This window comes from Triturus cristatus, chromosome 11 (genome assembly GCF_964204655.1).
Source record: "Triturus cristatus chromosome 11, aTriCri1.1, whole genome shotgun sequence".
Taxonomy (NCBI): Eukaryota; Metazoa; Chordata; class Amphibia; order Caudata; family Salamandridae; genus Triturus; species Triturus cristatus.
Window position 1 is genome coordinate 781,331,709 of NC_140594.1, and position 27,159 is coordinate 781,358,867.

The 27,159-nt window shown below is 44.7% G+C and overlaps 1 long non-coding RNA gene across 1 annotated transcript in view; it reads left to right on the plus strand.

Moving 5' to 3' along the window:
• Nucleotides 1-20,266, plus strand: part of LOC146785426 (uncharacterized) — a 272,203-nt gene extending 251,937 nt beyond the window's left edge. The window contains exon 4 of the long non-coding RNA XR_014970408.1: nucleotides 19,828-20,266. This is a non-coding gene — a long non-coding RNA (uncharacterized LOC146785426). The remainder of the gene's footprint in view (nucleotides 1-19,827) is intronic.
• The last annotated feature ends 6,893 nt before the right edge of the window (nucleotides 20,267-27,159 follow it).

The window sequence follows — 27,159 nt, forward strand, 5'->3', positions numbered from 1 at the left end:
ATTTCATTAGACCTATTAACAAAATTTAGTACACGAAAAGTAAATCTACAAAAGAAAAAAATGCTTTATTCAGCATTTGTATCACAAATTCTAAAACATGAAAAACAATAAGGCCAATGGCCAGTCCATATTATATAGTCCTTTAGGGGGTAATCCATATGAATATTTCTCCCTCGCTTGCCTGCACTGCTACATCTAGGGGACATCTCCACATGGAGGGGCATCATTAAGGGCATGCCAGGCACTGCAGGGACAGGACTAGGCTGTACCAGTTTGGGTTGTGGGAGGGATGGGGGCTACTAGAGTGTCAGGATCCACTGCAGTGGACTGAGCTGATTCAGGAGGTGGGGGCTCCACAGCAGTGGACAGGTCTGATTGAGGGGGTGGGGGCTCTACTGCAGTGTCCAGAACAGACAGAAGGTGTGGCATTGTGGGAGGGGAAGTGCTAGTGGTAGGGGGAAGGGCCTTATCACCTTGGGGATGGTGTAATGGTGTGTGGGTGAAACTGGGATGGGGTGCGATGTGTGAATTTTGGGAGGGATGGCCTGGGCTCGGGAGGAAGTAGATTTTGTGGTGGAAGTATGGGATGATGGTGGGGTTTTTGATTTCTTTGTTCTGGGGGATGTACGGGTGGGGGGTTCAGTTTCCTACTCTTAATGGAGGGTGTGGGTGCAGGGGTGGATCTCCTCTTCCCCTTGCGAGTCTGGTCTGATGTATCAGTAGGGAAGAGGCCAAGGTCACAGAGGAAGACCCTCTGGGAAGGGGGTGTTACAGGAGAGTCAAGGGTAGGGGTTTTGGAGGAAGAGGTAGCTGAGGAATGTGTAGTGGTTGTGGATGGGTGCGTGTGTTTTTTTGCCCTCTCCCCTGTGTGTGTGATGTCAGTCCCCTGAGTGTGTGTGCATGCTTTCTTGGACTTTGTTTTGGATGGCTGTGTGCTGCTTGTGTTTGTTGGTGTGTGTGCATGTGCCTGTGTGAGTATGCTTGGGTCAGGTAGGTTAGTGGGGACTGTGGATGGGGCAGAGGAAGGAGGGGTGAGGGACTGCTGTAGGAGGGACACTGTTGCCGTCAGTAAGGAGGCCATGGACTGATTTGTTAATTGTAGGGCAGACATGTCTGATAACATGCCCTCCATGTATGACACCAATTCTGTCAAAAGACTGGTGTGTGCATGGAGGACACTCATCATGGATGTCTGCAACACATGTATCGGTTTAGAAAATCCACAGACTCCACACTCAGGGCAGCAGGGGTGACAGATGCAGGGGGTGCAGTGCCTGGCCCGAGGGAAACATGCTCCCTAACACGGGAGGATCCACAGACACTTGGAATGGGAGCAGCTGTGAGGGTGGAGATGGTGGTGGCAGCGGGGGCAGACTCTGATGTTGCGGCCTCTGCTATCGTAACACCCACCACCACAAGAGAGTCATAACTGGAGCTTGATAGGTCCTCTGCAGATGTCGATGTTTCTGACCGGCCCTCAGTGTGGCTCCCCTCAACCTCCGTGCCACTGGGTCCCTCCTCCTCCTCCACAGTGGACCCAGTCTGGCTAGCCGCTTCCTCTTGGTTCGTGGAACTGTCTCCTCCAGTAGCTGTAGATAATGCTGTGAACAAGGGTGAGAAAGAGATTCAAATCAGTGATCTACATAGACTTGACATATGAGTTTTATCACAACACATCACACAGCAAGCCCTTGAATAATGTTCATGGAACTTTTTAGATTCATTACACATATGTGAATATGGCACTTGGCAGTCTGCCAGTAAAACATGATTCTCCCAAATACATGATGGCAATAGAACCATCTGTTAGATGTATTTCAAATACCAATAAATACATTTCCACTAACACACTATTTTGCCTGTTGTCTGATCTGTAATGCTCCTGAGGGTCATGTGTCATTACAAACATGTCTCATCTCATGCAAGCAAATCTGGAAGTGACACAGCAAATGGGATGGACACATTTATAAGTTAACATGATGGACATACTTCCATCCCCAGTCATCATAATGGGCACCTATGTCTTGAACGTCAATGCTAAAACGGTCTGCATGCAGGACAACAGACAAGTACAAATACTGCATCCTCACAAATTTACATGTGGCATACTATGCCACTGGCCTGTCTTGCTAAACAGTCTATACTGACTCTTTTTACAGGGCCAGTGAATCACAATTGTAAAGTCAGCACCGTGTCACAATCATGTATTCACTGTCAAAGCAACATCTGTAGTGGTCAAGTATACATGTCCCTTACGTGCTACACACAATTTAAAGACTTTGACAAGTTCATGTTGTCCTACTTATACATTGGAGTATATGAATGAACAAATCTGTCTATGTGAACTTTTTTAGAGCTCTCAAGAAGAAAGTAATGCAACATACACATATATGTTGAATCCACCATTATGCAGAATCAAGGGATGACACACACATGTTTTGTCCTGTGTATCTGAGCCGCATTCCATACATTAGATGTCTGTCCATATTTCCTATATTTTCCACCTGTGTATTTAAAAAGTTCTGCCTGTACACACTGTCACTGAGTCTGACACATAAATTTCAAATTTACAATGGTGAAAGTGTTGGCTGTCACACCTAATTCTGATGTGACAGTGTCTCAGATGGCCTAAGTTGGCATACCTGTCCTTGGTCCATGTGATACATGTGATTGCGCAGAACACCATGCAGGGGACTACACATTTTGAACACTTATCCATTTCATTTTTCTGAGGCATCAACATTGGTCTCACCTGCTGCACGGGCGTGTACCATTTTTTTTGCAAACCTGTGTGAACCTAGATCTCCATTTTGAACACATGTGTATGTCCCACACGGAGTACAGGTCATATTTCAGTCAATGTGCTGACACATGTCAGACAATTACATCACTCCTGATGGTCAACTCAATGCACCTGTTGTATATGGTGCTGATCACATTAAGCTTGGACTACAGCAAATACACAGGACGTAAGTGTCACATGTCACAGACGGAAAGGGACAAACGTGGGCATCAGATGATAATGGGGCATCATTACATTTTGCCACAGAAGTGGTGTCTCAGCAGACAGACGACCTGTGGGAGGTTTACCAGACTGAGGGAGTGCAACATGCATGTCAAACATAGTTCAGCAACATGGCACATACTCACCCCCTCCTTGCTGCTGTCTGGCCTTCAACTGCCCATCCAGGTCAGGGAAGACCACCGTCACTATCCAGAGCATGTGAGGGGTCAGGGTCTGTCATCCACCCCTTTTGCGAGGAGGTGACAGCTTCAGCTGGACTCTTGCAATCCTCCGTGTCCAGCCACTGATGTCCTGTTACCTCTTTTGGCAGTGGCGGACGTGGCGTTTGAAGACCCCCAAAGATCTTACAGCCCGGACGATGGTCTACCAAATTTCATTCTTCTGATGAGCGTCGACCTGTAAGGAAGACATGGTGACACACCATTACTACACATGCTACATGTTTATTCATCACACACTTGGACATATAGGTCATGGTCAGACTGGCAGATAGTGCCTAAAGGTTAGCCAAGTATCACCATGTGCAGTTGTCCTGGGGAACAACCTTTACAACGCAACTTTTACAACGCACTACACTTACAACGCATTTTTAACAACGCACAATCCATTACAACGCATGACATTACAACGCAGGACACTACAACGCATTTTTAAAAACTACCTTTACAACGCATTCCATTACAACGCATACTACCATTACAACGCATACCATTACAATGCATAATATAGTAATTTTTACCCCTATACTATCCAACACTTACCCTACTGTTGCACCCCCTGGAGTTAGAATAGTAATTTTTACCCCTATACTATCCAACACTTACCCTTCTGTTGCACCCCCTGGAGTTAGAATAGTAATTTTTACCCCTATACTATCCAACACTTACCCTACTGTTGCACCCCCTGGAGTTAGAATAGTAATTTTTACCCCTATACTATCCAACACTTACCCTACTGCTGCACCCCCTGGAGTTAGAATAGTAATTTTTACCCCTATACTATCCAACACTTACCCTACTGTTGCACCCCCTGGAGTTAGAATAGTAATTTTTACCCCTATACTATCCAACACTTACCCTACTGTTGCACCCCCTGGAGTTAGAATAGTAACTTTTACCCCTATACTATCCAACACTTACCCTACTGTTGCACCCCCTGGAGTTAGAATAGTAATTTTTACCCCTATACTATCCAACACTTACCCTACTGTTGCACCCCCTGGAGTTAGAATAGTAATTTTTACCCCTATACTATCCAACACTTACCCTACTGTTGCACCCCCTGGAGTTAGAATAGTAATTTTTACCCCTATACTATCCAACACTTACCCTACTGTTGCACCCCCTGGAGTTAGAATAGTAATTTTTACCCCTATACTATCCAACACTTACCCTACTGTTGCACCCCCTGGAGTTAGAATAGTAATTTTTACCCCTATACTATCCAACATTTACCCTACTGTTGCACCCCCTGGAGTTAGAATAGTAATTTTTACCCCTAAACTATCCAACACTTACCCTACTGTTGCACCCCCTGGAGTTAGAATAGTAATTTTTACCCCTATACTATCCAACACTTACCCTACTGTTGCACCCCCTGGAGTAAGAATAGTAATTTTTACCCCTATACTATCCAACACTTACCCTACTGTTGCACCCCCTGGAGTAAGAATAGTAATTTTTACACCTATACTATCTAATACTTACCTTAAATGCAATTTAATATTATGCGTTGTAATGGTATGCGTTGTAAAGGTAGTATGCGTTGTAATGGAAATGCGTTGTAAAGGTAGTTTTTAAAAATGCGTTGTAGTGTCCTGCGTTGTAATGTCATGCGTTGTAATGGATTGTGCATTGTAAAAAATGCGTTGTAAGTGCATGCGTTGTAAAAGTGTGCGTTGTAACGTCATACATCCAGTTGTCCTGTGTGCAAGTCTCCCTTAATAACATGAGAACAGTGCAGAGAAATAAATCCCACCAAAAACACTTCTACATCAATGTACCTGTCCAGAACATGAATCTACACACTGTAAGACTTACATTAACTATGTGTGCATGCTTGCCCTTGGGGATCACAATGCTAGTAGTGCCTGTTTTAAAACATGGCCAGTTGAAAAGGCAGTGTAATCAACACTCACCTGCTCCCCTGGTTTTCCATACAGCTTGCTGTACTGTGGAAGGAAGCAGTCCAGCAGGGCCTGGTTCTCCTCCGCTGTGAAAGCTGGTTTCCTCTCCACAGTACGTGCCATTGAAGATCCCAGAGGATGCAGAGACAGCAGCAGTGGTAGCTAGAAATCTTGTCAAGTAGCATGTAGTGCGGGCAAGTGAAGTCTCTTGGGAACAGACAGACTTATAGAGGCGGATTCTCTTCCATGCGTCCAAAGCGATAGGTCCGAGCCGTTCGCATTATCCAAATTTGGCCAATCCATAACATTGCACGCATTTGACATGCTTACCACGTCATTCAAATATTCCGCATCATAACACTATTGAGTTTGATACATTGTTGTTGTAAGCTAACAGAATCAGTTTGCACGGGATTCGTACACGAAGCGAAAGGCGCGTCTGTCATCATGACGACCAATGGTCAATGTGTGCATCGGGCTTGGTTCAGATGTGGAGAACGTGTCCTTTGAATACTCACCCGCTTCTATCACCATGACGACCAATAGCCAATGTGTGTGTCCGGCTCGGTTCGGATGTGGAGAAGGCGTCCTTTAAAAGCTCACCCGAGTTTGTCACCATGATGACCAATAGCCAATGTGTGCATGGCTTCCAAGGTTTCAGATTGCTATATGTGTCATTTTCATATTTTCAGTGTGATTATGAGTGACATTTCACTGATTATGAGTGACACTTTCTCGCCATGAAAATCAAGCAATGAAGATGTTTAAAACATGTAAATATCATGAATTACACCCATTTGAGCGAGGAGAAATTTAGAATGTAATGTAATGTAATGAGGTGCTTATATAGCGCTCTATCACCCGACGGGTATCCAGGCGCTTAAAAAGGAGAGTCCCCACCAGAAGTTAATAGGGGAAGCCGAGGTGTGACACAGGAAGGGAGGAAAAGAGAGATAATATCAGAGGGAAAAATTACTCCAGCCTAGGGAATAAAAAAGTTTTCAACTTTTTCCTGAAATCCATAAGACTTTGGACCTGACGTAGATTCAAAGGGAGAGTGTTCCATAGCCGAGAAGCAACGACAGAGAAGGATCTGCCACCTGTTCTGGACCGCCTGAACCTGACTACATTCATCAGAAATGCAGAAGCAGAACGAAGGTTTCTAGTTGGAGAATACCAGCTGAATTTTCATTGCAGGTTATTAGGGCTCATTCCATGAGCTGCCCTAAAGACAGGGCATAGAGCTTTGAATTGAATTCGGCAGCCAATGCAAATTTCGCAAGGCTAATGTGGTTGAGGTCCCTCGCTGCCTATTTAAAGCAAGTTTTGCTGCAATGGCCTGTATTCTGTACAGCTTCCCGATAAGTGTGTTAGGCGCACCCAGATATAGAGAGTTGCAATAATCAAGTCTGCTGAGAATTACGCATCTCACAACCTGCATTCTAGCAGAGTTAGGCAAGAAAGGGAGGATCTTTCTCAGCACTCGGATTAGCGAGAAGCAAGTGCCAACCGTTTTGTTAACCTGAGAATTCAGTTGGAGATCCTGATCCACCATCACCCCCAGATTGCGTACTGTGCTAGAAGGGGTAATAGGTGTGCCAGTAGGGGACAGCTGAAATATGGGTAAAACAGGCTGATCAGATCTTCTGGAAGAACACAGGACCACTTCCGTTTTAGAGCTGTTAAATTGTAACCAGTTCTTCTTAAGCCACTTCGTGGTGCTAGTCATACACTCATGAAATCTTTCCAAGGAAATGGAATCATTCCCTTCCAAGGAAAACACGAGCTGGGTATCAACCGCGTAATTCACCACCTCCACTCCAAAAGATCTAATGAGCGGAATGAGAGGCTGCAAATAGATGTTAAAGAGCACAGGACTAATCCCTGAGCCCTGCGGGACCCCCTGTCATAAGGAAGACTTGTTAGCGGAGAACGGCTGAAGGCACACTGTCTGTGTCCTGTCTGTTAGATGAGAACAAAGCCAGTCAAGGGCGCGACCGGTCACACCCTGGTCTTTAAGTCTCTCTAACAGTATACCGTGGTTTACAGTGTCAAAAGCCGCTGACATGTCCAACAGCACCAAGATCACTGACTGGCCACTGTCTGCCCGCATCCTCATATCATCAGAAGATCTTAGAATTGCTACAAAGGAACAGAAGTAGAAGGGCTCTACCCGGAGACAGACTGTGTGACTGCAGTGCTCAGTAACAGAGGGCAGGCAGGCACTTATTCATTGCGTGGCTTGGCTGCTTCTTCAATACGTTACTTGTCCATTCATTGGTTGAATCAGCCTTTGATAAATTTAGGATGGTCATAGGAGAAAAGTTACAGAAAAGTGAACAGAACGAGGTTCTGTTGAGATTTATCAATCTAAATCAGATTTGGGGATAGAGTTACTTGTGAGACTAAACATTTAGACAGCGGGGATTCACTTTGCAGCAGGGACCTACAGAATGTATCCAATGATGCAAAAATAGATTTGGGTTCAACTATGCCAAACCCATGACCCAAGCAGGAAGCTCATGAGTTTCAAAAGTCAAGAATCTGCCCGCGGACAACACAGAAAGTGTCATTGTCACTGACGCTACACCTGTGGATCAGTGCCAGTTGCTGAAAAGCAACATGAACTACAGGAAAGGCATCACATCGCCATGCGGATTCTCGCGAGGGTGCTGCCGGGGATGATATGTGACAAGCAGGTCACTAGTATGGACTCTGAGGCAGTGTTGCACCTCGGGTGACTTTGGCAATCCTACCGAGGCTACTGTGGCTGGTTGAGAAACGCCAGTGGGCGTGCTGGGTGGACGAAGAACTCTGCAGGTGTGGCGCTTCCCAACCCCACTCCTGCTTCCGCAGTGAGAGTCCAGGTGTTTTTGTCATATGCAGTAGGCCCAGCTGGGTTCGGTCAGTTGCGCTATAGTGTTAATTACGGCGGTAGCGCAAGTTTATGAGTCATTAGGCAGCAGCCACTAATCTGAATTCAACTGCCACACTCTTGCGCCACGGGAGCCAGGCTAGGCTACGTAACAACCCACTTCACCTATAACTGTGAGTCTGAGATTATTCACACTTTCTCGTCAATGTCTCTTTAGTAGCTATTGGCAGGCACTACTTGACTTTCCTGAAATGTATGCCGCACGGTGATTGAACCAGTGCTACGTTGTAGCATTAAGTATCTCAAGAAGTCTGCACAACAGTGTGCACTGCACCCTGCCTGTACCACCCAACTGTGGTGTAACTATAATTAGCAGCCCGTGCTTGGGCCGCAGAGCTTTGGCACAGGCTAATATGCATGACTTCGCATTTCAGTGCGGTGATGCGGCCCACCACACTGAAATGCGTTAGTCTAACGTCTGATGCGTGGTACTTGGCAGGGCTGTGTGTGCATCATGCTTGGTTCAGATGCGGCACATGTTTGCACTCAATACTCACCCGCATCGTTCACCATTAAAGTCAACATCCAAAGGATGTGAACCACACGTTTTGAGTGAGGCTCAGGCGCCCTACACTAATCAATCAGCATGTCAGACAGTATAGCAAATCTTTATGTTCCGCTGCATTACATGTGTGGGTACAGTGATTCACATGTCATATTGGACAGGGTACTCTATAGCTCACACTCCCATGATGTGCCAAACTTGATGGATGGTCACCAAATACATTGTTTGTGAGGAACCTCACAACTGTGAGTGACCACTTCACAGATCACCCTCCTAGGCTTAGACACATTCCCAGGGGATCATTGTGTTAACACAGGTTTCATCCACACATAATAAATGCTTTATTGAACTGTGTGTTAGAAAGTGCATTGTGTGAAGTTATTTTGAGTGAATCCACAGTATCTGAGTCTTGTACAACGCAGAGACTCCATTGTTGAAATTGTTAATGATATTTACTTGATACATCAACTTGTATTTGGCATGTGAGTTGCTGTTGTGTCTTTCTGTCACAGGCATACATGTATGCTTGTCAAAACAAATGTGCTAAACATCATGAATGTTTTATGTATGTGATAGTACATGTATGTCAGACTTTACATCATGACAGTGTCCACAATATGACAGTGGTGTGCATGGTGACACGCTGTCTGTATCTAGTGTTCCACCTAGGTGGCATTACATGATCCCTGTCTGTGTACCTTTCCACCATGTGATAGTTGTTACAAACATCTATATTTGATACTTAATTAGGTGTGTGTTTAGTATGTAATGTTTGATCACATGGACTGTGACAGACACCATTGATTAGTCACAGCACAAAATTGCAATTGTGGACAAACCATTATAAAATGAAATGCTCGGTGAGGGTCACATAGGTGCCCTTTGTGTCAAGGCTCAACATTAATCCTCTGACTTCATTGAGTCATGTAGTATATGATTTTTTGCATGTTCCTTACCGCATTGGAAAGTGTATCAATAATGTTTTGTATTGTTCCCTATGTATTGCAGGAGACCAGCTGTCCACAGACCCTTCCTCAACCTACAGACCATGGTAGAATGTGACAGCATCAGACGTTACCGCTTCACCATGCCACTCATTGAGGAGTTGGCAGAGCAGTTGGCCCCACATTTGCTACCTGGATGCCCATATCCATTTGTGCTGACCCCCAAGGTGAAGGTGATGACAGCCCTACATTTCTTTGCCATAGGAACCTTCCAGGAAACTGTGGCTACTGCTGGTGGGATGTCACAGACAATGTTTAGCCGTGTGCTTCGTGATTTTTTGGAGGCAATGTTACATTTTCTGAACCTGTACATCAAGTTCCCAACACAATGACATGTTGCTGACATCAAGAGTGACTTTTATGCGTTGGGAAGAATGCCACATGTCATTGGCTCCATTGATGGTACACATGTGGCTTTGGTCCCACCACAGGCCAATGAACAAACATACAGGAATCATAAGTGTTACCACTCCATAAATGCCTTGGTGGTATGTCTGCCTGACATGACAATCTCACATGTCTCTGAGCGTTTCCCAGGATCAGCACATGAAGCGTACATTATGAGAAACAGTAGGATCCCACAGATGATGTCTCAGCTGTCAAATCAGCATACCTGGCTTGTTGGTGGGTAATGTCTGTTTATGTTGTGTGTTGCTTGTATGTCAGGTTGTACCCTGTTTTCAGACACAAGAAGTATTTGCTGTTTAAATTTAGGAGACTCTGGATATCCCAACATGCCGTGGTTGCTGACACCACTCAGGAACCCTGTCACCCATGCTGAGTCTAGTTTTAATGAGGCAGATGAGCGGACATTTGGGCTACTGAAAACCAGATTTCGCTGCCTGGACTGTACAGGAGGAGCCCTCCAATATGCACCAGCGAAGGTGTGTAAGATCATCATTGTGTGCTGCATGCTACACAACCTGGCAGTGAGGAATGAGCTACCTCTCATCCAAGATGATGGGGACCAGCAGCCTCCAGCAAGGGAGGATCCAGGCCTTGGTCATGTTGCCAGTGATGATGAGGGGGAGGGGGATGTTCGGAGACAGCTCATCAACAACTTTTTCACATGATTGTAAGTATGCAATGATGAGTTGACAAAGTACTTTCTTTTCATGATATGTGTCTGTTTTACAATATCTCTGTATATGTGTGGGTGCATGCTACTTAACATGATACTTAGAGTTGTTTGGTGTACAGTGAGTTAGTATGTTCACCAGTACAGTGTTGACATGACTCCTAGCTACTGTTCACAATTTTCAAATTTTAAGTATGAAATGTTTTTTGGAGATGTATGCAGAAAATTTGGTATTTCAAGTCTGTTATATGTCTCTCCTTCACAGGGCTCTTTGGCTGTTACATGAAGACATGTGACCTCCCAGACACACAATGCAGTTACAGAGTGCAACTTTTCTTGGGATCAGGAATATGTGACACACAATCAATTCTGAAATTTTTCAAACGTCTTGTTTAATTTGTGTTTATTGTCACAGTGTGATTTGATTTCATTTATTGTGGAGGCAACATGTTGTGCCTGTGTAATAAACATGTGCTCCACATTGAGGTGAGCTTCTTCTGAATACACACACCCAACATTCATTTACATACTGTATATGTGCCCTGATTCTCAGTTTGTCTAACAATGATTAGTGTTTGTGTATTGAAATGTTCTTTCAGTTTACAGCAGTGGAGGCAATGAGGATGTATGCCATGTACTATTTGTGTTGTGTTGACCTTGTTGTGTGTATCTCTCATATGTGACATGTTACATTTACTCACAAGACAGTAGGTAAATTGCTGTACTTGTTTTTCAGCAAAAGCATTTTTTTCAGGACATCATCTCTATATTACAAACAGTGTTTAATTCACAACAGAAGCAAGTATTGTGTGAATAAAGATTTATTGCAGTGCATGTGTGACATTTGACAAGAAAGTGATAGTGCTGTATCATTTGTTGAAATCCAAAGTTCACAGAGTTGTTGTTGTTGGTAGTAGATGAAATTTTCAGAGCCAAGTCCACAGTCATTTGAGTCATTGATCCAACTTAGACTCTCCATCCCATGTGGGGGAGTTCAGTGACAGTCAATACACAATGGAGGATATCAGGAGCAGGATGTCACTTCCTGGGGGGATGCATAGCCATCTGTCTCTCATTTGTCCTTCTTTGTACAACCCCTCTCATGTTTTTCTGGGGGACCCTCATGTGCGGCTGCCGTGGATCAGGGGACTCTCCACCAGAGTCCTCATCCCTCCCTGTGGCAGTTGCAGATGTAGTAGTAACAGATGTAGTGGGCACACAGGGAGGTGAGGTCATGTTCTCAGCAATCTGGCAGAAGCAAGTAAGTTTGTTCCTGTGCACCGCAGTCTGGTCATCAATTTTATCCATTTTGGACTCCATTCTGGACATGTGTGAGTCCATTCTGGACATGTGAGTCCATTCTGGACATGTGGGACATGTGTGAGTCCATTTTGGCATAATGGGCAGCCTGTTGCATGTCTTTGAGGATCCCAACTACCTGGCAAAAGTCTCTGGTGCATTCTAGATATGAATATAGAATGCGTGCCAACTGTGAGTCTGCTTGATCATCAGCACCAGCTGCCTCACGGGACCGCTCCCCATGGCCCCTCTCACCACCCCTACCCACACAAGCAGGACCTGATGTTGCAGGCACAGACAACACTGAGCCTCCTTCATCGTTGACACTGGTGTTGTTGTTGTCTGCCAATTCCAGAGTGCCCTCTGTTGCTGTGCTCTCATTGTTTTGTTGCCTTAGTGTGTCCGTGTTGGTAGAGGTCATCTGGGGGCTGACAGATGTAGCGGGAGAGGTCGCAGGGGGTGCTGGTGTTCAAGCTGCTGGTGCTGCATGCTGACCCACACCAAAGGGACCAGGTAGTTCATCGTCATCCGTTGAGGGCTGAGAGACATCCACACCGGAGAGCTCAGGGTCAACCAGAGTCTGGGACTGGTATTCCTGTTCTGTTCCTGCAGTATCCCCAGCAGGCCCTGTGGGTCGATGAGAGACATAATGTTTGTGGTGTTTTTGCACAGGTCCTCGTATCAGACACATTACATTTGCTATTGTACATTATGATGAGTGTAGGTACATTAAATAGTCCCCTATCGTCACAGATCCAGGCCTATTTTTTCAGCGAACATTGTGATTTTAACAAGAAGTCTTTTGCTGAGCATGTCCAGCTCTGTGCATAAATGGGCATGTTTTGTTCATTTGATTGTACATAGGCATTGACTGGCAAGTGACACCCTGTGCATGACCCAGGTGTGTTGGTATTTCCAACATCTTTGCTTTTCCAATGATATACGTACTCTTACGATATGTTTCAAGATTTGTGCATGTGTGCTGGCATTTGTGCATGTCGTTTTCAGTCAAATTGGTGTGCCAACCTCCACACTCACAGTCCAGAATGTATGTGGTGTTTGGTTTATGGTATTTTGATTAATGTGTTCCTAGTTGTTATCTCATTGCACACATGTGAATAGCTGTCAGTAGCAAATGGTGCAACTGCTTTGCATTGTGCCTGATCACATCATGTATATTGTCCTTGCCCTCCATGGACAGATGAGTTAGCCAAGGCTGCTTTCCAGCTTTTTCAGGCTCAAAGCTGTGAGGTACAGAGGTTTGTGTGCTTGTGTGACAAAGTATCAATGACAGTGAGGGGAGTGTAGCGGCAAGGATGCTGACAACGCTGCAAGATGTAGGAGTTGAATGTAATTCGCAACAGTGCTTTGTGTACATGACACCATGCAACAGTGTCAGCCATAATGTTGTGGCCCCTCCATTCACTGTCAGGTATCCCTTGTCACTGATGGACATGTTGCTTTGTGTGTCGGAAGTGATGTGTGCTATGACTGCAACTCACACCATGTCCTGTACTCCACACACCTTCCCAGCCATACCAGCGAGCACACCTGGGACAATGCATCCCCAGACAGTGAGTGGAAATATACAGTGAAGATTGCTGAGAGTGGGGATTGGTGTGAGAGGCCCAAGGCCTAGTTGTGACTTGTAGTCAATTAATGCATAAGGCCATCTTGCCGGTACATTTCCACTCCCTGTGAGATGAGCATGGTTCAAGGTGTGATTGTTGGGCCATGTGAAAGGAGGACTGTTGGCTGTGACTAAAACTTCCATCATGCTTTCAACTACACCCACCTTCCCAGAAAACCCAACCTTCCTTCCTTTTGACTCAGCTTCCCTGTGAGTGAGTGACACAGTGATGGCAGGATGGCTGACAGTGGTGGACTGGTGTTTGTTTGTGCACAACTCCCAACAGGGCCTTGTGTTCCCCACACCAGAGCCCAGAGTCAGCCATCTTGCCAGTACTTTTCCACTCCCTGTGAGATGAGCATGGTTCAAGGTGGGATTGTTGGGCCATGTGGGAAGGGGATTGTTAACTGTGACTACGACTCCCATCATGCTTTTAGCTACACCCACCTTCCCAGCCATCCCAACCTTCCCAACCTTCCTTCCTGTGACTCAGCTTTCCTGGGAGTGAATGTGTGCAAACAAGATGGCTGCTGAATGTGACTGCTGTTTGGATCCCATTGCCTTGCTGTGAGTTAGTGTAAAGTTTGTACATTTTTGTAAATGGTGAGCTTTCCAGTTACATTGCAGGTATGTTGTTAGTAAAAATCTATTTTTGATCACATATCCTATCATGGACTTGTACTCCTCACACCAGAGCCCAGTGTCAGGCATCTTGGAAGTAGATTTTCCTTTACTCCCAGGGAGAGCATAGTCCCAGGTGTGGTGTTTGGTGTTGGTGGGAGGGGTGTGTGTGTGACAGGGCCTGCTGGTAGATGTAGTCAAAGCTAGCACTCCTTCTCCCCCCAGACCAAATAGGCCACCACGAACCATGCTTCCATGACATTGAATCAAACTTTATGTTCAAGATGTCTGACAGTGGGGCCTGGTATTTGTTTGAGCACAACTCCTAACAGGGCCTTGTGCTTCACACACCAGAGCCCAGAGTCAGCCATCTTGCCAGTACTTTTCCACTCCCTGTGAGATGGGCATGGTTCAAGGTGGGATTGTTGGGCTAAGTGGTAGGAAGACTGTTGGCTATGAACTCCCATCATGCTTTCAGCTACACCCTCCTTCCCAGCAATCTCATCCTTCCTTCCTGTGACTCAGATTCCCTGTGAGTGAGTAAAACAGTGCTGGCAAGATGGCTGAAAGTGGTGGTTGCTGTGTTGAGCTCAAAGCCTTGCTGTGTATTTTAGTAAGTTGTTACAAATCATGAAATAGTTTCATATTAGTCTGAGATTGCAGGTATTTTGTTTGTCAAACTGGCATACACATCACAGGCTCATTAGCTTAATGTTGTTATGGCTTTGCTGACAGTGATTTGTATTGCTTTGTCCTTGACGGTGATGTCTGTGGCTGTGTATTTGCTGTCAATATTGGCTATTTGATTATGTACTCACCAGGCTCTGGTACTCTTGACATTCCATGGACGGCCTCCGTTGGAAGGATGGCCCGCACCTTCTCCTCCCAGGAAGTGAAGTGCACAGGTGTTGCAGGAGGGACACCGCCAGTCCGCTGACTCAGTTCATGCTCTTTGTTAAAGAGCTTCTTGACCCCCCTTCGCACATCATAGTACCTGTTCCTGATACCATCCGTTGTGCGCCGGCAAGGTGCTTGAGCGTTCACCTTGTTGACAATCCTCTCCCATATCTTCGTTCTTTGGGACAGAGAGGTCTGTTGGACCAAGGTGCCAAATAACTGTGGCTCTACTCTGAGAATTCCATCTACTATGACTTCCAACTCACTGTCTGTGAACTTTGGATTCATCTTTGGGAGCATGGTGATGGGTGGGGGTGGAGGTGGATGTGTGGGTGAGTGTGAAGGTGAGGGTCAGTGAGTATGAGTAAAGGTGTGTGTTTGTGAGTGTGGTATTTGACAGGTGCTAGTAGTGTACAGGTTGTGTGGTGGGTGAGTTGTGAGTGTATGTATCAGTGCTTTGTAGTGGTAGTATCTGCTGGCAGGTCTGTTGAATTTGCAAAGGATCATGGTAAGGATTTTGTTCCTTTATATAGGTGGAGTTGTGGGAGTGTCTTAATTATTATAACTTTTTTGCCTTTGAAAATGCTTGTTTGGACTTTTTCTGTCTGTTTCTAGTATATTTTGTTGAGGATGACGGAAACGATCCATTGACCGCAACGGATGCTTTTTCATGTATTGGCGGGGTAGTCCGAGTCTGTTCCATTCACGCTAATCTATGTTGCAGCGTTCGGGGACGAGTCGGTCGCGTCGGGCTCTTTTCTGGACATTTAGCTCGGACGGGTTGATTCCCGTACGTGTCAGTCATCTGTATTATGCTTTGTGCGAGTCGTTTGTATTTCACACGCATTGCATCATACTACATCAGTCAGACAGTACACATACGTGTCAGTCGGAAGCCATTCCCGATCTGTGTCGGTCAGAAGGGTTTCCGAGCGAGATCGGAATCGGGCCCTTAGTTGTTGGTAACTTTTTTCTTTTTAGATAGATTGTAATAGTTTATGTAGAGTTGGTTGGGTTCTGCCTGTTGTGGCTTGGAAGGTGTTATGCCATCCTTCTACAGCATTATTAGTTTTAGCTTCTTTGTTTAGGGTACTGTTATATACATTCCACCGTGGAATGTGGTATTTAGGCTGCCTTCTGTGTCCAGATCTGTGTAACCTTCCCACCCAGGTATCCCCAAATAGTCAAGTAAGGGACTTAGTTTTTGCTCATTTTGTTTATAGTAGGCACTTTCAATTAATAAATTGTAGTGTTCGGCTACGTCAGTAAATGGGACGTTTGCTAGTGCTATTAGTTTTTTAATTTGATATGCAAAGGTGCTATTTGTTGCATATTCTACACTTAGGGGGTCATTACGATGACGGGCAGACTAGAGTACGCCCGCCATCGTGGTGGGGATCGGGACCGCCCGCCATGCATGCGGGGGTCCTGCACCCCAAATTAGGATTAGGTTTTTGTGCCTGCCACGGTCACAGTCTGGATCCGCCCGCCATCCTAATCTGGGGGGCGGTGAATCATTGTTCGATGGCGGAGGGATCACCACCGCAAGGTTGGCGGTGGCGGTCCTTCCGCCATCGTAATCGGCCCCTTAGTGTAGATTTTTGGAGGTGTCTCCAAATGCATTGGTTAAAGTGATAATAGCAACCTTGAATTGCTGTGTGAGGGTAGTTTTTTAGCATGGCTTGTATCACTGACTGTTCAAAGTCAATGATAATTCTTTGGGAAAAGTAATTATTGGTTTCTTGTTTTACTTTGGTTAACAGTTCAACATAGGTGGTGGTTTGCTTGTTTGGTAATAGAGCATATATAAAGAGGATGTTTGTATTTTGATAAAGTCCATGTATTGTATATAACTGGTAAAATGGTTTGAGACATATTTTAAAATTCCCATCCATCATCCACGTCTCACAATTTTTTAGTTTTAGTAAATTTGTGGGAGTTCCAAATATTATTATTCTTTTGTCAGTTGCTTTATTGTCATAAAGAAGAAATTGTTCTTCATTCTGAGTAACCGTGAGTTCAGGTGGTATTTCTACTTCTGCAAACATTTTGGGGACAGGTGTGGTGGTAGCAGTAGCTTTTTTAGTTTTAGCTATTGTTCTTTTTAGTGACAATATTGATGGCATTTGGCCAGTTGCATGTTGTGGGACTCTGCGGAGCATGTCTTTAAGTATTTCTGTTGTAGCCTTTTCTGATCTAGTGTTAGCTTCTTTTATATTTTCTAAAGCATTTCGAACTTCAATTTCAGCTACTTTAGGGGGGTGGTTATGCTCTCTAACATATAGCGCAGTTGTTTCCTTTGTTGCAGCCCTCCCATAACATTTGTTAGAATAATATTTACTACATTTCCAGTTGACTTTGTTGCCTGTTTGCTTTCTTTGATGTTTACACATACCCCATATAACATAAACAAAATGTTCCTTTCTGGGAAGTAATGAATTGGGTCCCTTCAGTCAAGCCGATGTTTCAAATAATAAGAGAAATGTACATAAAAATTATTACAAATATTCCTGTACTGTCTTATCATCTAAAACATGTATCATGTGAAAACAAAAGTGGATATGCTGAATAATCTGCACATCAATACGTCAGTTCTCTTTATACTCAAACAATCAAATATAACATTTATTCAGATATTAGGGTGCTTCTGTGGCGCTGTATTACCCATCCACCTTGGGTAAAAGATCCGCTAGATCTGCAGCCGCAGTCTAGACCAAAATGTTCCAAGAAATCCACCTGAGCACACCTACACAATGTTACTTTTATCATTGTACAAGTGGTAAGGCATTAAAGAAGAACGGCTCCAATCAATAAAGATCCAATTTACAGTCTTTCAATGAGTAGTCCACAACAATCGATCAGTCCGATCATTAATATTTTTTTCCATTTGAGACAAGAAAACGGCAGCCTACGCGCGTTTTGTCCTCCTGGACTTTCTCACGGCTGCAAAATTACTTACACAAATATTAGAAACAACTTTATTCATTAAAAAATTAAAACACAATTGTGAAAAACAATTGCGAAACGTTATGCCTCATTGATAGTGCGCATAGAGCACACACTACCATCCCAAAAAGGTGCTCTATTTTCAGGTCAAAAGAAGACACTGAGCACCACAAAAATGAAGAAAAGAGGAAAAAGTCACTAAAACATGTACATTATCAATTTAATACTTACATTGTTGAATTTAAGTAATATTTTTAATGCTGATGGGTTTTCTTTGCTGTTTGCCTTTAGTATATATTTTTTTAATTCCTGTTGAAAAAAAGAGTAATTTTTAATACATTTGTTTAAATGTGTTTTTAGTGGGGGGGGTGGGCTTAGCTTGGACTTCTGTTTGGCATTTTTGAGTTTAATACTTACTTTATTTGCAAGTTGATATTTCACACTGTTCTGTAGTTCTTTGAGTGTATTCAGAATTTTCTGTAGAGGAGATTACATTTAAAAAATAAATATTAATCATTTTTTTTTATACAAAGTGCTTTGAGAACATTTTCAGTAGCAGTAGTTTTAAAATGCTATTTTACTTACTTTGTGGAGCTGGAATCAGAGTTTTCTATAATGCAGTCCAATATTGTCGCAGCAATTTTGCAGAGTTCCTCCTTATTCTTGCTTTTTTGGTTGCAGTGTAAGATCCTGTTTAATTTTCGTGTGTTTATATAGTGTTTCATTAATTGTTGCTTTCATTTTATTGGGTTATTTCAATTGTATGTGTATTTCATTGGTTGTTATTTATTGTTTTAATTAATTTAGCACTTGTTTTCCATATATGGAAAACGCTAATTAAGCTTCAGTTTCTCAATTTTTTATTGAAAAGAGGTATAGTGTATTGTATGTAATTTATATTGTTTTAAATGTTAAATAATATTTTTTCAATTTAGGTATAATATTTGAAGGAGTGAATAATTTTGTGTATTTAATAATTTATTTGGTATTATTTTTAAAGTTCATTAAAATATGTGTTGATCGATTTATTTTGTATGCTGTGTATGTTAATGAACATTTTTATATTTTTGGGGGTAAGTATTGTGTTATTATAAATAATTTTAACATGTAAATATATTTTTGTTAACAATAATATTGTTGTCTATATTTTTGTTATCGATATTATTGTCACTTTGTATGCTTTCTTAATTTGTTCGATATTAGTTATAACAATATTTTTGGGTTCGATAATACTGATATCGATATAAATGTTTAACGATATTTTGTTTTCGATATTTGTGTATTTTTTAGTGTAATCGATATTTTGTCCCGATATTATGGTAGGTCGATGTTATGTCTGTCGATATAATGTCAGGGATCCCTTGCTACACAGCACTCATTTCCCATAGGTGATGGCCATAGAGTTTACTCTGTTGCATGTTGCATGACAATCCCCAGGCAATACCTAGATGGACCATGTGTACCATTTCATGTGTAAACAACATAATTGTCCAGAATCTGTCTTCATATGCACATGGGTATATGTTTATGGGTCCAGACACTGCAATTTCTAGTACCTACAAGGCCAAGACCTGAGTACTTTAGCATTGTAATTTTAGGTGAAGTACATGCTTCTCATAACGTTTGGTCATGATTTGTTCCAAAGATGTACATTTTTGGCTGGACATGCCACTTGTGCTGCTAATAGTAATTCATGTATGTAATTGATGACAATTTGGACAGCTCAGCTTGGTCTGATACATATGTTCTTCTTCTCCAACAGACAACATGACCACTATCAGGAGAAATCCTATTAGATCCATCTGGATAGGTACAAATATAAATGGCACGTTGCGAAGGCATTCAGGTGCATGGGGCACAATTTTAAAACATCAAGAGTAACAGAGACCTGCAAGTTTCCACCTCAGGGACAGAAAGCAATGGTCATGGCAAGCACCATGCCACAAGTGGAGGATTCCTATGGCGGTGATCAAGAAGCAGTTCCAGGACCCTCCACCGCCCGACCAGCAGTGGTACCACAGGCGGTCGCCAGTACATCCACCCAGCCAACTGAGTTTGAGAGGCAGTTGCGGAAAGCACAGCAGAGACAAATTTGAAGCTAGCAGGGCTACAACTTCAGGTGATAACCCATATGCAAAAGGTGCGCACCTTACAACAAACTGTGGACCTTTTGACCAACAATTGTAGCCCCTCCTTCCAATGCTCTGGCCCTCTAGAAATCTTATTACTTGTTATTATTGTTTAGATATTTAGCATAGTTTAGGATAGCTTTTAGACTAGTAATAGGATAGGTTAGTTTTAGTGTTTTTATAACTTTTAAGATTTATCTGGTTTTAGGTGATGTTATGGGTGGGTAGGTTGTAAAGTGGGTGGGGGTTAATGTTTAGTAAGTGTTTAAGACAAGGTTTTTTAAAAATACCAAAATATATATATATTTGTTTAGGTTTGAATGTTTAGGTAGTTTGAGTATAGGTGTAGTTCATTTTTGGCTCATGTGCAAATGTGTATTAGAGGGGGTTGATGTTTAATCTGTTTGTTGGGGTATATGTACAGAGTAGGATAAGTTAAGTTTAGGTAGGTATGGTTAGTTTTAAGTTAGGATAGTGTAAGTAAGTTAGCACAGGTTTGTTTAGGCATAGTTTAGATAGGAATAGTTAGTGTAGGTCATAGATGTTTATATTTTAAGTTTTTTATGATGTGATAAATATTATTTTGTACTTTCACAACTGCTTACTTATTAATTGTGTGACTTTTGTCATACCTGCTTAGGTTGGGTTAAGCACATGCTATAGGATTTCCTGGCAGTGTTTGAATACATGTGTTACTAGGTGAAGTACCTAAGGAGTAGATCATATAAATAATGTTTGCAATGGAGTACCTGAAGGGATGTTCAAACATGATAGTGCGCTGTAAGTTGCACTCTTGCTGTGAATGAAACATGGCCTAAAACAGGTATTAACCTACTGTTGCAATGTGTGTGTCTGTGATGCTGCATGTTTTATATAAATGCACATAGTGATGACATAACGTATTTCACATGACCTGTGCAGATTTACCCCTGGGTCAATGAAACACAATTTCCTTCAGATATAGGTAGTGTCTTTAGGGTCAGCACATCCACCATTGTCTACTTAGTCCAATCATGACCAGAAATACAACACAGTGGTTCCGGTAAGTAGTTTTATTGACACATGAGCCAAGGAGCAAGTGGTAGTTCTACGGGTAACAACCCCAACACAGTTTGTGAGCCATTTGATGCCCAGACAGAGTCCACAGGGTTTGCATGTCATGGGACATGTGGGGTATAGGAGTGTTCCATTGAGGAAGAGGATCAAGTTGCAATTAGGGAAGATAGGCTACATAGACAGTCCACAAATGGGTGAGATCAACAGGTGGGAAAGCAAAGGGAGGGCAGTACCAGTTGCAAAGTACACTGGCATGGCCATGTTGCACAGAGAAATGCTACCGGCCAGTTTTTGGTGAAAAGAGGGGAAGTTCACATCATCGTCCTCTAATGTATGTGGTGAATCCTGTGAGGAGGGTGTTGTTGGTACTGTAAGCAGAACACACACACACATCAGGAGCTAAATTTGTGGATCTCTGTCCCAAGCAGCATTTCTCTGCACCAACATGTGAGGCAACACCGCATTAAGAAAGGCCTGCTGGTTTGCCAGCACAGTGTCAACGCGCCAGTGTAAGGCACCCATTGTTGCTTTGTAGTAGTTCTGCTTCTGCTTCATGGACTCCAGGATGTTGTGGATCATCCCCAGCTGGTTGGCAACCTTGCTGGTGCCACTTCAACAGGCCTCTGCCTCATGATACTAATGATGTCAGCCAAAGACTGTTCCAAGGCATGGGGCGGAGGGTAGGTGCCTCTTATGGCCTCCGAGTTGTCCTTATTAGGACTGAGGCATATACGGAGTACCTCTAGGGTGCCTGCCACGGTCTCCATCCCCATCTACACCTCATCTACCAGTTTCCGCTGGACTCCTACCTCACAACTTTGGAATTAAACGTGGAAGTCCTCGGAGATGGTAGTGTTTGTTGGGTGACTGGACATGGTGTCCAAATGGAGTACAGAATTTCCTGGAGGGTGTCTTGGATGAGGGCTGGTAGGCTGGCTTCGTCAGCATAATCCTCATCAAGGAGAGGCAACGGGTCATGAGTGGGTTTTTTTTTTTTTTTTAGAGTTTTATATAGGGCAATCGAGACCCGGAGATATCAGGTATCAGAGTGCTCTACATGAGCACCAGTTTCGTTACAGATGGACACAATCATTTTTGTTAGGCACGGGGAGATTACATGATTTGCCCAGAATCACATGATGTTGAGCGTCATTGCCGAGAATCAACCCCGGTTCCCCAGCTTCGAGGTCGACCGCTCTAGCCGTAAGGCTACATCCACTCCCCTCTCCTGGTTGGTACATCCTCTGCAATGAGAGAGATATATGTTGTTGTTAATCTATGTTAGATGGCCACATGAGTAATCTGGTTTACATTCAGACTTCCTACTAGTTCCCTGTGAGGTCAACATTGATGCTTAGGTCATCTGTCCCACATAGATTTAAATACAAAATGCAGCACACATAGAAAGAGGAATAAATTAGGAGAAATTAAGTTATTTCTCCTCATTACACCTCCCCTGGGAAGGTCCACATTTTTTATGCATTCCCAGATTTACAGATCCTTGTAAATCTGGGAATGTGTCAAAACCCAGGGGTGTTCAGTGAGGAAACCTACTGCAACGACCATGAAACACCTCCTGGACATACAGTAATGTAACGCAGCTCATTGCGCTAGCTTGACTTACTCAATATCTATGAGACCACGCAAAGTCAGACAGGGTGGCTGTGCGTCGCCTCATAGATAGGATTGAGATGCCTGCTCCACCGGAGCAACATAAAAAGTGATGCTCCAGTGGCAGAGCCATATTGTAAAGTAGGTCCCATGTTTTTTGCTTTGTTTTGTGAGACTTGTAGTTCTGGTAACTCATGTTATACATTCCATGACAACTGCCAGTATACAAAGGTGAATATGCACTGGTGCTGCACTTCACAAATGGAAGGGATAAGCATGAGGGAGCTGGACTGAACTGTGCCACATGTGACTGGGCAGTGCGACTTGCATTTATGTGATGTTTAATGGTACATGACACAGATTCTGGCCCTTCGGCCAGAACACCGCACAGTTAAGCACTGGGACCCAGCTAGCGGCACTGCACAACACGGCCTTTTTTCCTACATTGCCCCTTGTTGCGACTTAGCCTGTAGGGCTTATTGTTTCTCATGGGCTGCACTATCCTGTCCCGTAACTCCAGCCCCCAACTACCCCAGGATTACAGCTGCCACCCGCTCCTCCAAGGCATCCAGCTCCTCCTGTGGCGCTGGGCTTCCACCTCTAGTCAGCATGGCTGCCTTCAGGATGATGGCCAGTTTCTCCTTTGTCCTACTCTTACAATCATGCCAGCGTTCTTTGCAATCGGTGTCTGTCCTCTTGGCTTGTCCCACACTGTTGATCTTGGACTGCCAAATGGCCTCTTTCTTTCCTAATGTCAATTTTGAGGTAACAAAGAGCTGATCTTGGTGCTCTGTCACCTCAGTGATCTAGATTTAATTCACCTCCTCACTGAAGTTGCACTTCCTCTTCACCTGGGAGTCTGTCTGGACATCCTGGCTGGTGCTGGGGTTTTGGGGGTTGTTGTACAGGGTATCGCTCTCTTCTCCCCGCTCCATGGCTGCCTTCTGTGAAGTGTGCCCATGTTTGTTTTTTATCAAAGCTTCTTTTTTCATGTTTTTTTTATGCTTGATGCAATGAAGGGTGACGCTAGAGTGGTTGGCATGGCTTTACGTGCCACTAACCAACTCCATGTCAGTTTTCCTCCTGATGCGTCAGTTTCCGCTGAGACAACACACCTGCAGCAGTGTCAAATTCATTGGATGCAGCTTAAACCTTACGCCATGGTGTGCCATACCATAAATATGATGCATCCGTTTAAAAGTGACATAGCAAATCATAACTCATTTTGCCGCATCGCTGACACAACGCTATGCATCCGTTTTTGTAAATGAGGCCCTTAGTTCATTTTCAAACTGAGTCCCAGACACGCTATAGTCAGGGCCACTGGAACCATGCGATTCTGCGGCTGCACGTGTTTTGCATATTTATGGATTTGTCCCATTTTCCACATAATCCATTATCTGCTGCATATTCTGCAGATTCTAACCAAAAAATGTTTTTAACTCAAACAGATCAAAAGTTACATAAAGTGCATTGTGCAATTGAAGGCCCTTTACAAATGTTGTGGTCACTTTTGAGTTGCTTTGCCCATACAGTGTTAACATCAGTAAACATTACAAATTAATGAAGTAATGTATGCTGCATTATTTACCTTTTCTTTATGCATAATATAGTCAACTTTGCTGCATAATTTGCTCCACCCCTGCCACATCATTCTAGTGGCCCTAGTTATAGTTTTGTGCAGGAAGTTGCTCGCCTCAAAGCAACAGAAAACACAGCATGAAACAACTCAGCGTGTCAATGGTTTGTAAAGTGGGGGCCACTCGGCCCTCACACCCACATGGCGGTGCGGCGCCCCCCCTCCCCCGGCCTTTCGGTGTTGGGGGTGTGTCGCGGGGCGATGACGCACGCGGCGCGCCTCCAACCCCGATAGGCTGATGCCTCCCCCGTGACCCGGAAGCAGCTTTTCAGGTTCCGGGGCAGGGGGTCGGGACGGCCGGGGGGCGGGCCTTGGGGGCCGTCGTGCAGCCCGCGATATAAGGCGCAGGGAGCGAGCTGGGCACCCTCTTGCCCTTGGCTCGCTCCCCGCATCTCCCGTGTGCCCCACGCTCGGGGCGTGTTAATTTTTCATTTTGTTTTACAGGAGGAAGGTCTGACGGATTATACGGAGGAAGCAGGGAGGTCCAGTGAAGCCGGAGCAGTGCAGCTGAAAGCAGCGTGTGTCCGCAATTGTGAGTCTCGTGCCGGTGGTTTTAAAGGATCTCACAGGACAAAGGTTTCGAGTTCCACAACTGCGGTGAAATTGGATTAAGTGCCAGGTTTTAGCGTCAGACCGGTAAGGTGTGGAGGGGTGGCTGGTGCCGGTCGAGCGCGAGCTTCGGTTGCAGGGGTTTACTCTGTTGCACGTTTTGACCGGGTTGCTGTTCCTTGGTGGGGGCGAAGCAGGTTATAGCAGGGCAGCCACTGGAGGGGAGACTAAATTGAATATTGCTGAAATTAGAAAGGGTTTGAAGCCAGTTCGTTGCTCGGTTAATTTTCTCAAGGAGGGGACGAAGCAGGACCCAGCAGGGAAGCAGCTGGAGGGGAGACCAAGTGGTATTAAACAGTTTAAACCCGGTTTTGGAAGTAATTTTGGGGATTGGTGTAAATTGTGGGTCTGGTAAGGGTTTTGGTTGCTCCAAGCTGTATTCCAGGCACTGGTATTCATTTAACAAAGTGCTGTCCAGGCAATTAATATTTGTTTTCCCCTAGGACGCTTGACTCTGGTGTTTCTTTCCACTGCCGGATAACGGATCACGGGTGCAGAGCACAGCAACGGGCTGAGGACACACGGGTCATCGGTGGTAAGGGGAGTGAGGCGGGTCTGCATTTCATTGCTTCTGGGGGGCCGCGGGGCTTGAGACCTTCCTACAAGGGGGCGCTCGCCCACACGCTAAGGCTAGCTTGGTGTGTTTTGCGGTCACAGTTGCATGGTGCTTACGGCCATCTTCACATCCTCCATCTGAAAGAAGGTACAATCGCCGGTGTTTGGCTAGGAGTAGGTTGCATAAAGTTTGTGTAATATGCCGGGGGCACGTGTTAATAGGAGTTCCCGCATGGAGCAAATGATGCAGGCTATGATGCGCAGGATGTCGGCAATTGATAGGCGCTTGGGTAAGGTTGATGACTTGGGTAGGAATGTGGCCGAGATTCATCAGAGGTTGGACGGGCCTCTGGGTCCACAAGGCAGGCCAAAAAGGAAAGTCAACCCACCACAGCCTAGAGGTGATTTTGTCACCCCTCCTAAGAGGGGCAAGGCCAGGAAGTGCGCACGCACAACGCCCAGGAAGTCAGCTGAGGGGGAGGGTATGCCAGGGGGAGTGCCTAAGGATGCTCCCGTTATGCCCCCATTGGCACCGGCGGTGCCAGCTCCTCTTTTACCAACATTGCCGGTTGCCCCAGTCGGGGTCATTCCCCCTGCCACCCCTGTGGTCATTGCCCCCGTTGGGGTCCCAACCCCCCCGAATAATGTCGTCCCGGTGGAATTGGCATCCCAGATAGCCGCCGTTTTGCCCTGGTTACAGTTGGGGGGGGTTTTGCCATCCTCTCAGGATCATTCAGCAGAAGCATTGAAACTGGTTGAGATGATTAAGTTGGCCAGGGCGGGGGAAGGGGCACCATTGGCACTAATTATTCCCCCAACAGGTTCCGCCAGCGGGCAGACGGCAATGAAGGATGGGGCGACGTCGCAAGGCAGTGACAGTGGTAAGGAGGTGGCTTTGCCTTTACTTAAAGATGGTGCTATGCCCTCAAGGAAGGAGAATTTGGGGCAACATGTGTCTCAGGCTGTGAAAGAAATGATCTGGGCGGGCAAATATATCAACATTTTCTCCTTGCTGATCGATAATAGGGAACTTGAATGCGCCAAGTCACAAAAAGAATGGATGTTGCCCAGTGAATGGAGAACAGATTTGGTTAAGTTCAGAGTAGAGGAGACATTTGTTAATTGGATGAGGGCCTTTTCCGTGTTTAGTGCCATTACAGCTGAAAGGTCGCCCAATCTACAAGCTGAAATGGCCTGCTATCAGAGCTGGATTGCCATGTGGAGCGAGACACAAGTGGGGAATGGGTGGAAGGAGTATGACGTTTCATTCAGGAAAGCTAAGGAATTCAATCCCTCTCTGGCATGGGATATGGTGGATTCCTTGTCATGGTACAGCCAGATATCTGGGGGGGCAGCAGCGATGGGGGCAACCGGTTCACAGAAAATATACCCGGCCAAGCCACAACAGCCCTTTCGGCATGCGCAAGGTAGTGAGGTACCAGGAAAGGGCAAGGGTTGGGGGGATAAAAAGGGCGTTTGTTGGGATTTCAACAAA